This window comes from Somniosus microcephalus, chromosome 8 (assembly GCF_052327205.1).
Source record: "Somniosus microcephalus isolate GS21.2 chromosome 8, FLI_Smic_1.0, whole genome shotgun sequence".
Taxonomy (NCBI): domain Eukaryota; kingdom Metazoa; phylum Chordata; class Chondrichthyes; order Squaliformes; family Somniosidae; genus Somniosus; species Somniosus microcephalus.
In genome coordinates this window covers 76780546-76797230 of record NC_140994.1, presented here as the reverse complement: position 1 = coordinate 76797230, position 16685 = coordinate 76780546, and the positions used below count along the sequence as shown (strand labels likewise).

The 16685-nt window shown below is 51.1% G+C and overlaps 1 pseudogene; it reads right to left on the bottom strand.

Moving 5' to 3' along the window:
• Positions 1–3032: 3032 nt before the first annotated feature.
• On the bottom strand, positions 3033–3950 carry LOC147113654 (uncharacterized; annotated as a pseudogene).
• Positions 3951–16685: the final 12735 nt, after the last annotated feature.

Sequence of the window (16685 nt, the reverse complement as noted above, 5' to 3'; positions counted from 1 at the left end):
GCCTCCGTTGAGGGGGCGCTGAGTTAGGGTGGTGAGAGGGGCTTCCCAGGAGCTCACACTGGAGAAGTGTGTGAGGCTCCAACTTTCTGCAGCTGTGCCTAAGCCTTCAAAAAGTTCCCCCAAGCCTTGATCAACAAGGTCCTGCAGCCTGCAAATGCTGCCTATTTAAATCTCTTCAGCCCTCAGCGACCTGCTGCTGCAATCAAGCAAGCCAGCTGTTTTCACGCCAGCTCTCAGCAGCGGGGTTCCCCGCAGGCGGGTTTCAGGTGGGGAAAGCCCCAAAGTCGCAATTGCTTGTTAGTGCGCCGACAACCAGTCCCGCCAGCGGTGGCCGGGACTGAAGCGGGGCGCACGGAAACGGCAGTCCGAAAGTCGGACGGGGCGGGGAATCAGGCGGGGGGGTCCCAACCCGCTTTTTCGCCAATTTTCGGCCCCCGGCCGCATGAAAAGCCGCCCGATGGCGGCCAGAAAATCGGGGCCAAAGAATCTGCAAACTTGCTTTCCCACCCATCTTTGTATCATCCGCCAACTTGGCTACATTACACTCGGTCCCTTCAAACAAGTCATTAATGTAGATTGTAAATAGTTGAGGCCCCAGCACCGATCCCTGTGGCACCCTACTAGTTACCGTTTGCCAGCCGGAAAATGATCCATTTATCCCGACTCTCTGCTTTCTGTTAGTTAGCCAATTCTCTATCCATGCTGATATATTACCCCCAAATCCGTGAGCTCTTATCTTATGCAGTAACCTTTTATGTGGCACCTTATCGACTGCCTTCTGGTAATCCAAATACACCACATCCACTGGCTCACATTTGTCCACCCTGCTCGTTACATCCTCAAAGAACTCCAGCAAATTTGTTAAACATGATTTCCCTTTCATAAAACCGTGCTGACTCTCCCTGCTGCATTGTGATTTTCCAAATGCCCTGGTAGTGCTTCCTTAATGAAGGACTCCAGCATTTTCCCAATGACAGATGTTAGGCTAACTGGTCTATAGTTTCCTGCTTTCTGTCTCCCTCCTTTCTTAAATTGGGGTGTTACATTTGTGGTTTTCCAATCTGCTGGGACCACTCCAGAGTCCAGGGAATTTTGGTATTTTGCAACCAATGCATCCACTATGTCTGCAGCCACTTTTTTGGGGACCCTGGGATGCAGGCCATCTGGTCCAGGGGACTTGTCGTCTTTTAGTCCCATTATTTTACCAAGTACTTTTTCCTTAGTGATAGTGATTGGCCTAGAAATTCAGTATAGCCACGTTTGGGGCGCTACAGCCAGGCGGCCGCTAAAGTTTGCACCTGGCGCAACTTCGCGCCACCTTCGCCGATATTCAGTGGCATCGCCCCAAGAGGTTGCTGCTGCGCTAAAGCAGGCGATGCACAACTATCATTAGGCGCTAAGCCGGCGATCCGGGGCGCTAACACCGAGGACGGGCGCAGTGCAGGTGCGGCGAGTTGCTCAATGAAGGCAGACACGCTGGCGCCGGTCAGCTCTTAAAGGGGAAGGGTCGACTTGTTTGGCTGCCATGCCCTGCACACTGCAGCCCTGAAGCAAGGCCTGACCATTGCTGGTTCATCAGTTCTACGCCCTCAGCCATGGGGAAGCCCGCTATTCTTCCAAAGCCGATTGCACGCTCTTGCTGCTTGTCCAGGGTCATGGGGAAGGAGATGTACTGACGTCTCCTTCTGAAAAGGGCATTGTTCACCTGGCGGATGCAGCAATGTACCGCGAACTGGGAGATGTTGGCAATGTCCCCAGTAGCGGATTGGAAGGAGCCAGTGGCATCGAAGTTGAGAGCCACCATCACCTTCACTGCCGCTGACAGAGACGTCCTGCTCCTCAGCTGTGGCTGCAGATCTCTGCGAAGCAGGTGGCAGATCTCAGTGACCACCTCCCTTCTGAATCGCATCCTCCGAACACACTGCTCCTCAGACATGTTCAGATATGAGAACTGCTGGCGGTATACCCTGGGTGGGTAAGGCCTCCTGTGCCGACGCCTGTTGGCCAATCTCCATCTGGCCATGACTGGCACTCTCTCACGGCGTCTCTGATCCCTTTGAATGCAATGCAGAAAGCCAACGTTTCCACCCATTGCAGCCCCCATTATATGTGGCGACTCAAGGCTATGGCACTGAAAGTGAAATCCAAGTGCAAAGCTCTGGCCTGAAGCCACAAGTACCTGTGCAAGCGCTGAGTCAAAGCAGAAAGCTCTCTGCCTTTGTCTCTCTCCAAATATCTGTCTCTCACACAGAGGAATTGGCACAAAATGGCTGCCACTTATACTGCAGGAGGAGTCCCCTTTAAATAGCGCCCCCCGCGCCCCGCAGTGACTGGGAACCGTTCCCCTCTACCAGTCGCTAGGGGCGCCAGGCGCAAAGAAAGGCGGCGCCACTGAATTTCCGGTTCGGGGCGCACAAAGGGCGTTGCACGATGAAATGACGTCAGGATCTGCGCGCGCAGCTGAGCGCGCGCAAAGGCTTTGCGCCGCCGCTAAATCTTTACTGAAGTTGGGGAGAGGCGCAGATCGCGCTGCGCCCGGCCGTTAGCTGCCTAGCGCCCCACATCTCCTCCTCCTAAGGCGCTAGCGGCTGGCGCAAACAACTGAATTCCTAGGCCATTGTCTTTAGTTCCCCCCTCCTTGTGGCCCTTGATTATCAATTATTGGAATGTTGTTAGCGTCTTCTACCGTGAAGACAGATACAAAATATTTGTTCAGAGTCTCTGCCATTTCCCCATTCCCCATTATTAATTCCCCAGTCTCATCCTCTAAAGGACCAAATTTTACTTTAGCTGCTCTCTTCCTTTTTATATACCTGTAGAAGCTCTTACTATCTGTTTTAATATTTCTTGCCAGTTTACTCTCATAATTCATTTTCTCTCTTTTTATTATTTTTTTAGTCATCCTTTGCTGGTTTTTAAAATTTTTCCAATCCTCTGGTCTCCCACCAATCTTTGCAACATTGTATGCCTTCGTTTTCAATTTGATACCATCCTTTACTTCCTTAGTTAGCCACGGATGGTGCTCCCTTCTCTTAAAATCTTTCTTTCCTCACAGGAATATATTTTTGTTGAGAGTTATGAAATATCTCCTTAAATGTCCGCCACTGCATTTCAACTGTCATACCCTTTAATTTATTTTTCCAGTCCACTTTAGCCAATTCTGCCCTCATGCCATTGTAATTGCCTTTGTTTAAGATCAGGACACTGGTTTGAGATACAACTTTCTCACCCTCCAACTGAATTTGAAATTCAACCATGTTATGATCACTCTTTCCTAGAGGATCCTTTACTATGAGATCATTTATTAATTCTGTCTCATTACACAATACCAGATCCAAGATAGCCTGCTCCCTGGTTGGTTCCATTACATACTGTTTTAGGAAACCATCTTGGATACACTCTATGAACTCCTCCTCAAGGCTACCATGGCCAATTTGATTTGTCCAATCAATATGGAGATTAAAATCACCCATGATTATTAACATACCTTTTTTACAGGCCTCCATTATTTGTTGATTTATACTCTGTCCAACAGTGTTGCTATTGTTCGGGGGCCTGTGGACTATGTCCACCAGTGATTTTTTCCCCTTATTCATTTTTATCTCCACCCAAACCGATTTTACATCTTGATCTTCTGAGCCAATATCACTTCTCACCACTGCACTGATCCCATCCTTTACCAACAAAGCCACCCCACCTCCCTTTCCTTTCTGTCCATCCTTCTGAATTGTCAAATACCCTGGAATATTCAATTCCTAACCCTGGTAACCTTGCAACCATGTCTCTGTAATGGCAATCAGATCATATCCATTTGTATCTATTTGTGCCAACAACTCATCTATCTTGTTACGAATGCTGCGTGCATTCAGATATAGAGCTTTTAGCTTTGTCTTTTTACCATTTCTCCTTGTTTTGGCCCCATTTTCTGTTGCACTGTTATTTTTAAACATTCTGCCCCTTCCTGTCACACTTATTATTTCCCCATCTCTATCCTGCTCTATTGTTTTCTCATTTCTCATTGACTTTTTAAATTCCCGCTCATTTGGACCCTCCCCACCACTATTTAGTTTAAAGCCCTCTCTACAGCCCTAGTTATTCGAGAAGCCAGGGCTCTAGCCCTAGCATGGTTCAAGTGAAGCCCGTCCAAATGGAATAGCTCCCTCCCAGTACTGGTGCTAGTGCCCCACAAATTGAAACCCATTTCTCCCACACCAGTCTTTGAGCCATTCGTTCATTTCTCTGATCTTATTTACCCTATGCAAATTCGCTTGTGGCTAAGGTAGTAATCCAGAGATTATTACGTTTGTGGTTCTGCTTTTTAATTTAGCCCTAAGCTGTTCATACTCTCTCAGCAGAACCTCCTTCTTTGTCCGACCTATGTCATTGGCACCTACATGGACCATTACAACTGGATTTTCCCCCCTCCCACTCCAAATTCCTCTCCAGCCCAGAGGAGATATCCTTAACCCTGGCACTGAGCAGACAACACAGCCTTTGGGACTCACGCTCTTGGCTGCAGAGAATAGTATCTATCCCCCTAACTATACTGTCCCCTATCACTACAACATTTCTTTTTACTCCCCCCCACTTGAATGGCTCCCTGTACCATGGTGCTGTGGTCAGATTGCTCATCCTCCCTGCAGTCCCTGCCCTCGTCCACATAGGGAGCAAGAATCTCGTACCTGTTGGACAAGGCCAAGGGCTGAGGCTCCTCCATCACTACCTCCTGGATCCTAATACCTGCCTCACTTGTAGTCACACCCTCCTCTCCCTGACCATGGGCCAAATTGGAAGTAATTACACTAGTGGGTGTGACTGCCTCCTGGAACATTGTGTCCAGGTAACGCTCCCCCTCCCTAATGTGTCGCATATTCTGAAGCTTGGACTCCAGCTCATCATCTCTGAGCCGAAGTTCCTCGAGCAGCCAACATTTGCTGCAGATGTGGTCACCGTGGATCTCAATGGTGTCCACCAGCTCCCACATGCAACAACAACAACACATTGCCTGGTCTCCCATCTCAATTAATTAATTAATTAGTTTTAAAATTTGGAACATGTATGTCTTTTAATCTACACCAAGGCACTTAAATTTAGATGCCCAAGTTTGGAAAAAAGTGAGAAATAGAGAAATACTCACCAACCAATCACTTACTTGCTTTCTGGTGACGTCACACTTCGATTACTTTTTACTGCTTTACACTCACCGTTGCATCTCTCTCTCGCTCCCAGCTCAGGTCCCGCTCAGCTCCGCAGCCTCTGCTCTCGGGTCTCCTCTGCCGCGCTCTTTATCTCTCTCTCGCTCCCAGCTCAGGTCCCGCTCAGGTCCGCAGCCTCTGCTCTCGGGTCACATCTGCCACGCTCTTTATCTCTCTCTCGCTCCCAGCTTGTGTCCCGCTCAGCTCCGCAGCCTCTGCTCTCGGGTCTCCTCTGCCGCGCTCTTTATCTCTCTCTCACTCCCAGCTCGGGTCCCGCTCAGGTCCGCAGCCTCTGCTCTCGGGTCACCTCTGCCGCACTCTTTATCTCTTTCTTACTCGTAGCTCGGGTCCCGCTCAGGTCCGCAGCCTCTGCTCTCGGGTCACCTCTGCCGCGCTCTTTATCTCTCTCTCGCTCCCAGCTCAGGTCCTGCTCAGGTCCGCAGCCTCTGCTCTCGGCTCACCTCTGCCACGCTCTTTATCTCTCTCTCACTCCCAGCTCAGGTCCCGCTCAGGTCCGCAGCCCCTGCTCTCGGGTCTCCTCTGCTGCGCTCTTTATCTCTCTCTCGCTCCCAGCTCGGGTCCCGCTCAGCTCCGCAGCCTCTGCTCTCGGGTCTCCTCTGCCGCACTCTTTATCTCTCTCTCACTCCCAGCTCGGGTCCCGCTCAGGTCCGCAGCCTCTGCTCTTGGGTCTCCTCTGCCGCGCTCGTCATCTCTCTCTCACTCGTAGCTCGGGTCCCGCTCAGGTCTGCAGCCTCTGCTCTCGGGTCACCTCTGCCGCGCTCTTTATCTCTCTCTCACTCCCAGCTCTGGTCCCGCTCAGGTCTGCAGCCTCTGCTCTTGGCTCTCCTCTGCCGCGCTCTTTATCTCTCTCTCACTCCCAGCTCGGGTCCCGCTCAGGTCCGCAGCCTCTGCTCTCGGCTCTCCTCTGCCGTGCTCTTTATCTCTCTCTCACTCCCAGCTCGGGTCCCGCTCAGGTGTAATAGCATTGGTGCCTCCAGTATTGAAACTTGTTCTCACTTGCCCCATTCTTGCTCTTCCAGGCAGTCTTACTTGTCCACGTGACTGAACTACATGCCATGTTGCAGAAGGCAGATATCCAATCGTTGCTGAAGGCAGATATCCAATCATTTCATGAGTTAGAAAACATTTACTGAGATATTGGCCCGGATTTTCCGGGCTGATGACGGCCTACGCTGTGTTGTAAGTGCGCGAAAACTCAGTACTTGTGATGTGTCAAGTTTCTCCTTGACAGATCGTACCCATCCGCTGGAAATTCACTTTCACTGGCACAGCCCAACTACTGCCCAGCGAATACCCACCAAACTCTTACGCCTGGTAAAAGCCGGCGTAAGGTTTTTTACCAGCGTAAGGGTTAAATAAATGTTTTTAAATGATTTAAACATTCACTTACATTTAAAATTAGTTTAGGTCAATTTTGTCCTGGTTAAAAATGTTTAAATTTATTTTTCAAAAAATTAAAATTTTTATTTTAAATGTTTAATTAAATGGTATTTTAATTGTGAGCATTTATTTTTATTTCAGTGTTGTTCATTTATTTTTATTTCAGTGTTGTTAAATTTTTTTTATCAGGTGATTTCTGGAATCCCCATAAGCATCATAGGAATCCACGTTTGTCATTGGTTGGCCTGGCCCACGTGATCCCAGGGACGCTTGCGAACCGCATGCGCCGCTGAGATTGGTGGGCCTTTACACAGGCTGTAACTGGTTTTTGCAGTGGCCAATTTCCTATGGCCCCTGCCGCTATCGCCAATTATTGTAAGTGGTTTTGCCCCACCCGTAGCGAGCACGCAAACCCCCTTACTACAAGTTCTGGATGATAGGGATTACTGAGGACAGATTTGAACACGGACAGTGTTTTTGGGCTCACCCGTACAGTGTTTATTAAGGTTGACAAAAACCACTCCATTCGCATACAGTACGAGCAGTGTGAACACAACAGTACAGTTTAAAACAGTACAACCCTGACTTGGCCAACAAGCCCCTGCCGTGCTGACTTACCACGGCCTAAAAACACCCTCCTGTGAACTAAACTATCACAGGACGCTTCCAACGCTAAACCCCCTCTGGTTTGGTAGGAACATACAGGCACCCCCTTACATAGCTAAGTGATCTTGTGGGTGTGTAGGCTTGGAAATGCTCACCTAGATTGCCCTTTTTGATCTTGCTTGCAGCTTCCTCCCGTTCGTCTTGGCTACCTGGTTCCGTACTGGCCTTGCGGCAAGCGAGTCCCAGCCTTAGTCGAAGTCCGTCTCGGTTGGAAGAGCAAGGCTCTGCTCCTCTTGACGTTCCATTGTGTGGCGGGCAGGAGAGAGAGAGAGTGGTTTTAATGGACTCATGACCTCAGGAAATGGTTTTCAAGCTTCCTTCCAGGTTTGAATGGTTTTTGATCTTATTTCAATCTTCCAGCCGATTAACTTAATGAGTTCATCTTGACCAGAACAATGAGTCACCAGCCTTGTTAATCAAGACTTGGGAGTGGGCCTCTCGGGCCATTGTTCCCAGGACAGTTCGTTTCCATGCGAATGAGTCATCTCCAGCTTGAGTGGTTTTTCACTGCTTCCCCCCCAGCCGCCAACCACCCCCCCCCCCGCCCCAAGCAGCCTGTCCAGTTTTTAATAGGGGTTAAAAATCCATGGAGTCTGCACCGACTGCTACAGGCCCCCTTTGATATTTCAACTTTTACCAAACAGAAATATTATCAAAAGGTCTGTCGTCTTCCGCTGCGGGAGGCGCACTGTATAACCCAACCAAACCGTACATCAAGTTTTACCCCAGGGTCCTGTATCTCACACTTTATACAACAAATCACACCACAGTTACAGGTATATATACAAACAGCCAGTCAACTCCGGGCTATTCTTTAATCAAAGCTTGCCACCGGTTTCGGAGTGTTTTACTTCGCTTTCTGCATGATAACCAAAGAAGGTAAAACACTAACACACATTGAACTATTACAATCACATGAGAAATCACACGAATCCATGGGGGAATCTCGATATTCAGACCGATGTCCCACCATGGCGGAGAAACCAGTTCTTTTATCTCATTCCCCATTTCCCTGTTCCGTTGCTCAAGGGTATAGAAATGCTTTTGGGAGAGTTCAACTTCCTTTATTAATTTTGTGAGGTGTTCGGGCAGAGAAGGAATTTCATACCCGAACTGTGTTACGTATTGCTGCAGGTCCTGTACCGTGTCGTTCACCGTGAGGTGTACCATGGTGGCGACCGTGTCGTTCACCGTGAGGTGTACCATGGTGGGCTATGGAATGGGAATAATGTGTTCTTGAGCCACCTGAACTACTGTGCGGGGTTTGAAGCCGAAAGTCTTATCGGTGACCGGGCACCAAGTGTCGTTGTGTACCCGGTACTGGTCCACGCTTGTCGTGATGCAGTATGTCCCTCTGCCCGCATGTGCTACCTGGGGTGGAGCGTAGTTTTGGGCCATCACCTCCATGTGGCTCCGCACCCTCCAATTCAAACCCGCACACCAGCCAATTAAATGCATTCAAATGCTGGGGACACAACACCACGTGCGCGCCCCTGCTTTGGCATCCATTGAGGTCAGTGCCGGTCATGGCGTTCTACCACGTTACAACAAATGGTGGGGCCCCATGATGTCGCACGTGCATTCCGTCCCTTAGGATGCCAATATTCTCTACTCGGTATACCGATGCCGGCCGCGGTGACCCGCCCATTACTGGCATCCGGAGTACAATCCCCATTACAGTGTGGTTGGACTGGCCACAGTCAACTGGGACCGGGTATGCCTTTGAGGCCAGTCGGAGTTGGCACGGGCTCATTAAATTTTCATACGGGCTGAGCGCAGTGAGGTGCCGGTTGCTGACCCATGAAAGGACGCGACCTTGCTGTAGGTCCTCCAAATTACTGCGGCCTTCGTTCAGCAACCACGCACCATACAACACACATGCATCGTTTTTCGCTGCCTGCGCCGAGGCAATCTGATCCTCCCTGATCAAACTATTGATCGTCTGAGCGTGTGCCTCCAGCTCGCTATGACTTCCTTTAAATGTATAGTCATAGCCTGGTCCTCCTGTAACTCCAACCCCTCTAGCTCGTTACCCACCCCAAGTATCTTTCGCAGCTGGTACATTAAGGTGTTGACCTGCATCTGCAACTGTGCATCGTCCATACTTTTGATAATGGACGTGCCCGTGCTGAAGGCTGTAGTCGCATCATTAAATACCCCCCGTCTATATCTCCCCGAACCAACGCGATGGTTTATCGTTAAATCATACAGACTTTCCCGATTGACGTCCCCGTAACTTAATTCATAAAATTGTTGGAACATTTCCTTCAACAGGGCCTCATATAATTTTTCCGTTTCTACCGGACAGCACCGGGGCAGCTGTACCCGGGTTAAATTTAGAATGACCGACGTGACTTCGTAGTGAACGTCTTGGTACAAGATCTTGCCGGTCAGGACTAACACTAATCCATTCCTCGGTCCCGGTGTGGCAGCGGGGCAACTAATCTGTGTTTCCTGTACCGGTGGGGCTGTAGGCAGGGGCTTCCTCTCGTGTGCTACCAGTTCTGTGGAATTTACTGTGTTGGGAGGATCTGGGATCACGCAGGAGTCCCCACTCTGATCCCATCCGATCCCGGCCCCGGAATCCTGCCACTGCCGCAAGAAGGCGATCGACACACCTGCCGGGCAGACCCGTTCCGACCCCCACATACACACATAAATTCCCTGTTCCTCTTGATCTCCTTTTGTTCCCTGCCAAAACAAAAGCAAAACAGTTCTGCTCTGTAAGAGGTTTTTCCTCCACGGATCCGTTTTTGGTTTACAAAATATTTACAGTGTTCCATGCCGCATTAACGTGCGCCCCATTTAAGACCTCTCCCATCGGGGCCTCTTGCGGCTCGTGGTCGGCGAGTAGGGAGGTGTCCACAGCACCCTAGGCCGTGGGACCCGACTGCTCCTCCTTACCGCCCCGTCCTCCGGGTCATCATCGTCCCACACCATGGGAGGAAGACCCGCGTCCACCAGGCTCATGACTGTGCCCTGGTGCCTCTTGACCTTTGTTTTCCCCTCCTCGGGGTTAAACAACTTGCACTGGTTTACATGAAACTATTTTGTGCGTTTCGGGAGTTTTACTGCATATACCATGGGGCTCGCTTTATCCACGATATTATAAGGCCCCATATACAGCGGCTCGAACGCCCCTACTCGGGCGTAATTACGGACCATTACCTGGTCTCCCACCTCCCACTCATGGGTTCTCTGGGGTTTTAACAGCAGCCGATTTCTCTGGTGCTGGCTCCCCAGGTTACTAGCTGCCTGCCAGTGAATCCGTTTCAATGTCTCGTAGAGATTCTGGACAAACCTGTCCTGGTTTACCTCCCTGACCTGCGCTTCGGTGAGGACCGGCGCCAACACATGGGTTAGGGTGCGCATAATCCTCCTGGTCATAAGCTCGTGTGGGGAGTACCCTGTGCTTCTGGAGGGGCTGGCCCGGACACCCATTAAGACTAGAGGCAAGACCTTGTCCCATCTCTGCGGGAACGGGCTTATCTCCTTCCTCAGTCTTTCTTTCAGTGTCCAGTTCATGCGCTCCACAATCCCCGATGACTGGGGGCTGTGAACCACATGCCACTTCCCTTGCATTCCCAAGAGTTTTAAGGTGGCCTGCATCACCTGCCCCGTGAAATGGCTCCCTTGGTCGGACTCCATGACCTGTGGCAGCCCCCATCGAGAGAACACTTCCCTCACCAGGATTCTAGCTGTTGCTAGTGCCGTGGCTGCTCGGCAGGGGAAGGCTTCCACCTACTTGGAAAATACGTCCACCAGGACTAAACAGTACTTGTTACCTGCTTTAGTGGTGGGCAGTGGTCCAATGAAATCGACCTGCAGGGATCGCCACGGCCCCTCTACCATTCTGGTGTGTCCCATGGGGGCTTTCCTGCGCTGTGGATCAGGGTTATTGGCTGCTCACACCAAACAGTGCACACAGAAAACTCAGACACCCTCCCTGAGCTGGGGCCACCACCCTGCTTCCTCTACCCGTTGCCAGGTAGTTTCTGGCCCTGGGTGTCCCACTCCCGGGCCCCCATGGGCCAACTGGAGGAACTCCTCTCGGTGCTGCGCTGGGACTACCCACCGGTCCACTTTGAAAAGCATCCCCTCTTTGATGCTAATGTCCGCTGCCCTGAACGAACCTTCTATGGACTCAACATTCTCTCTCTTTACCAGGACGGCCTTAAGGACGGGATCCTGGGCTTGGACCTGCTTTAAGTCCGGGGCCAAAGCTACCCACTGTGTGCCGCCCTTGTCTCGGATTGCGGCTACCGGACCTGCTTTGTATGGATCCCAGAATACTTCTTCCCTGGCCCCCTGATTGGCCAGCTCGTCTGCCTTTTGGTTGCCCTCCCACTTGGGCTCTGTCTTTGAATGGGCTTTAACTTTGTGAATATAGTGATCTCCCCGAGTGCCTGTGGCCTCCAAAATTTTACCTAGCAGCTGCGCTGTTGCCAGGGGCTTCCCATCTGCGGACTTGAATCCAAGCCTGGCCCAGATTGCCAAGTATTCCGTGTATGAATTACAGGTGAACATGGAATCCCAGCAAATAGTGTAGGGGGTGGGGAACTCATTGGGGTGGGTGACCACGTACGCCACCGCCGCCAGTTCGGCGTGCTGAGCGCTCAGGGTGTTGGGGAGTTTAATGACCTTCGCTATTTCAGCTGTAGGGTCATAGATTCCGCACCCGGTGAGACACTCCCCCTTCATGACCGAACTGGACCCGTCTATATAGATGTCCCGGCCCGTCGGGTGTATCCCGGCCAGGAATCCTTCATCTACATCACACACCCCTTCTACCATACACGTGTGGGCCGTCCCTGGGTAAATCATGTTGGCGGCTAGCTTTGGCTCGGTCAGCCCCTGTACCCTCAAGTTCATCTGCGAGAGCAATAAAGTCCAGCGGGCAATGCAAGCACTGCTCACTGTCCCGTCCTTTACTCTCCCGTCCAACAACATCTGAGTGGGGGTATGGTGGGTGAGTAGAACTATCAGGGATGATCCCGTAAAGAGCTGTGAGCACTTTACGGCCCAATACGTGGCCAGGAGATGCCTCTCGCAGTTGGAATGTCCCTGTTCTACCTCGGTGAGAACCCTAGATGAGTAGACCACGGGCCATAGCTTGCCGTGTCGCTCCTGGAGCAACACCACGCTCAAGCTATCCCCACTGGCTGCTACCTCTAAAAGGAATTCCTCCCCACCGTTGATGGCTCCCAATGCGGGTGCCATCTGCAAATCCCCTTTGAGGCGAGTGAACGCTTCCTGGTAGTTCTGATCCCACTCCCACTCGACTCCCTTGCGGAGTAGCCGAAGCAGAGGGGCTGCTGTGGCTGCGTAACCCTCTATGAAGTCCCGGCAGTACCCTGTGAGTCCCAGAAAATACCTTACCCCGGTCACATTCTTGGGGGCTGGTAGCTCCTGTACTGCCTTCCTCCTAGCCTCGTCTGTGGCCCTTTCACCAGCCCTTACAGTCAGCCCGAGGAATTTGACTTCCTCCTGGCCAATCTGGGTTTTCTTGGAGTTGACCTTGAACCCCGCCTCCTGCAACAGCTTTAGCAGCTCGTCCAGTAGTGGCCCGTGGTTCTCCCCATCTGCGGAGAACAAAAGCAGGTCGTCCACGTACTGGATTAACTGGTGGGGTCGGCTGAAGCCTTTTAGTGTGTCTGCCATGCATTGGTGGAATATGGAGGGGCTGTTGTGGAATCCCTGGGGAAGGCATGTCCATGTATACTGCTGCCCTTTAAAAGTGAATGCAAAGTAGTATTGGTCTTCCCGTCTGAAGGGAATCGACCAAAACCCGTTGGAGATATCCAGCACTGTGAATGTGGTTGCGGTTGCTGGAATGCTCCCTATCAGATCGGCGACAGCTGCGACTGTGGGCGCGCAAGCTGGGATGTTCTTATTGAGGACCCGATAGTCCACGGTGGACCTTGTTAGACCAGGGTGAATTGGTCGGGTCTTCCGAATGGACCACCGTGCTGGAAGCTCTGGTGTCCACCAAATATCTCCCCTGCACCGTCTCCACCCCCATCTTAACACAGGGCCTGTCCCACTCATCATATGTGAGCAGACACAGGTACTCAGGCTGGACGTGTTCTAGTCAGGAGGAAGGCGGATATGCGGGTGCGGTCTGCGTTACGCTGCTCACGGCAGCGTCTAGCCTTCCTTTGTCCTTCCCCAGCACCGTGCGAAGGGCGGTCACCAGAACATCAACGGTTCATTGGTCGCCTCCTTCGCCTCGGTGACCTGGGGTTTTCGCACGGGAGGACCCCGTCGGCCTGACCCCCCCTTTTGGGCCAGGCAATTCCGCCTCCAGTGTCCCGTCTTCCCACACTTGAAACAAGCCTCAGACTCGTCGGTGTTACCCCCTTCCTGACGCCATTCCTTCCTAACCCCCTTACTGGTCTTCATCTCATGTACCCTCCCCTTGTGTTTGACCTCCTCTCCGGAACCGGCCCTAAAAGCTAAGCCCAATTTCCGGAGCACGCGTGCCTCCGTTTTCGCGAGGTCCTCGGAGTCAAACCATGCTTCTGCCTTGGCTTGAATCCGTGCAGGCTGTTTGCTACCAGGGTCCTGAGCTAGTGATTTCTGGGGACCCCTATCAGTTGCTTGGTGCACCTCCAGTTGCCTTTGCATACACCGGCCATAGCCTGTCTGCAAATGCAGCCGGTGCCTCGCCGGCCAACTGTAGAGTCCGTTCCACTTGTGAGAACGGACTACCCTGAGTGTGCCCCATGGCTCTCAGGATCTCCTCTTTCAACCCCTCTGTGGTGCCTCGCCCCGTTTTTGTGGCTGCGGACAGGCTCTGGTACAGTTTCCCGTCAAGGGAGAGCAGCATCAGCCTGTGGATCTCGCCCTCGCTACAGCCGTTGATCCCCCCTACCTGCTCCACTTCCATGAAGTGAACAGAGGGGTCCCCTTTTTTTAATTTGGGCATGCTTGCTATCATAGCCTGCAGTTCTGGGCTGGTAAATGGGACCACGTAATCGCTCTGCAGCGGGCCCTGAGCACCGTTAGGTGCGGGCGGACCGTACTTTTGCTGCCGCAGAGGATACATTGGTCTCGGTGGCGCTTCTGGCGCCGGTGGGACTTCCCTGTCCGGAACCTTATCCTTTGCTTCCTGACCCTCCTCGTCCCATTCCACCCGGGTTTCCCCTGGTGCCATTAAACAGACCATGCCTCTGGCCCCAGACAAGGCTTGGGTCAATTTTTTAATCCTTTTTTCGCAGGGACCGTGATCAGAGTCTTCATAGTCCCTACTTCTAGCTACCTTATCAGCTATTTTAATCTCCCTTAGCTGACCCTCCAAACCATCAGCTCTCGTTGTTAATCTTGCGTTCTCCTCCTTTAAGGCCTGCTCATTTAACCTGGCCTCCGTAACCTGGCACCGCAGCTATTCCCCCATATTACGGGAAGTCTCTTCCTGTGCGCGTCTTTCCTGTCTTTCCTCGCACAACTCCTCCACTAGTCTACTCCCGACTATCCCCCTCATGTCTGACTTGTCTTCAGACTCCTTCAGCTCACTTTTGAGCTTTTCAACCTGCTCCCGGAGCAGTTGAACTTGCTTTTGGAAGCATAGGAGCCAGATTACCTTCTCTTTGGACTTCCTGTGCTCCTTGTTCCCTGTCCACTCTGCGGACCTATCCTGGGGACTCTGAGAGCACAACATCTCCAGCACCCATTGCTGGGATACGTTAACCTTTATAAACACGTAGGAGGAAATCCTGTCCTCCATTCCGGATCTCTTGCCCTCCAAACTGTCCATATCTAATCCACAACCTATCGTCCTGCCTGCGGTCGCCAAGTCTGTAACCGTTTTTTGCAGTGGCCAATTTCCTATGGCCCCTGCCGCAATCGCCAATTAGTGTAAGTGGTTTTGCTCCGCCCGTAGCAAGCATGCAAACCCCCTTACTACAAGTTCTGGACGATAGGGATTACTGAGGACAGATTTGAACATGGACAGCGTTTTTGGGCTCACCCGTACAGTGTTTATTAAGGTTGACAAAAACCACTCCACTCGCATACAGTACGAGCAGTGTGAACACAACAGTACAGTTTGAAACAGTACAACCCTGATTTGTCCAACAAGCCCCTGCTGTGCTGACTTACCATGGCCTAAAAACACCCTCCCGTGAACTAAACTATCCGGGACCCTTCCAACGCTAAACCCCCTCTGGTTCCATACCGGCCTTGCGGCATGCGAGTCCCAGCCTTAGTCGAAGTCCGTCTCGGTTGGAAGCGCAAGGCACTGCTCCTCTTGACATTCCGTTGTGTGGAGGGCAGGAGAGAGAGAGAGAGCTATCCAAACTGCTCTCTAATATACCCCTCCAATACACAGACCGCTGTCTGTGGTTTTAATGGACACATGGCCTCAGGGAATAGTTTTTCCAGGTTTGAATGGTTTTTGATCTCATTTTGATCTTCAAGCCGATTAACTTAATGAGTTCATCTTGACCAGAAGAATGAGTCATCAGCCTTGTTAATCAAAGCTTGGGAGTGGGCCTCTCGGGCCAGTTCGTGTCCATGCGAATGAGTCATCTCCAGCTTGAGTGGTTTTTCACTGCTTCCCGCCCCCCCCCCCGCCCCCCAAGCAGCCTGTCCAGTTTTTAATAGGGGTTAAAACTCCATGGAGTCTGCGTCGTCTGCTACAGGTGTACGCTTGCAGGCCCAGGATCGCAAGAGTCTGTAGATATGGAGGCAGTGGGTAAGCACGGAGTTTTCTTGCGGTTCAGAGGTTTACATGGGCGGCAAGCCTCCGACCACAATTTCCAGGCCCATCTTTCGGTCTATTACTATGGAGGGTTGTGTTGTTGCCCCCAGTTGTAGCATGAGTTCCTATAAAACATCAACCAATTGTTGAGAAGTGAATGCTGTCCCTGTGTCAGTCTGAGCATTTTCCTCTCATGATGCTTGCTTAAGATCCACCCTCAAAAGCCCAGAAAGGACACTTAGAACCTGGAATCATGCTGCGCAGATATTAGTAGGAAATGCATTAAATTGTTCAAAATAGGATTCCTCCACCGATTATTTCAACAAAAGCTTTTCTTAGTTTTGAAATGGAAGACTAATATTGTGCAGTGCGATTTCAATCCATTAGACCCTAATGGAATTCACACTTCCTCCAATGGAACTCTCTTGTCAAACAAGAGAAAACACTGCTCCAAGGCTTATATGTTGTCATGTAAACGCTGAGAGAGGATTAACACATTTTCGAAGACATTTATCAAATTATCTGATCTAATTAGGCAGTGGTGGGCTATTGTTTCCTCTGTGTGTACAGTTAAAATTAAAATAATTTAACAAAATGAATTTATGCAATGAAATTTAACGCTGTGAAGTAATACATTTTGGTAGGAAGAATGAGGAGAGGCAATATAAACAAACTGGTACAACTTTAAAGGGGGTGCAAGAACAGAGAGACTTGGGGGTGTA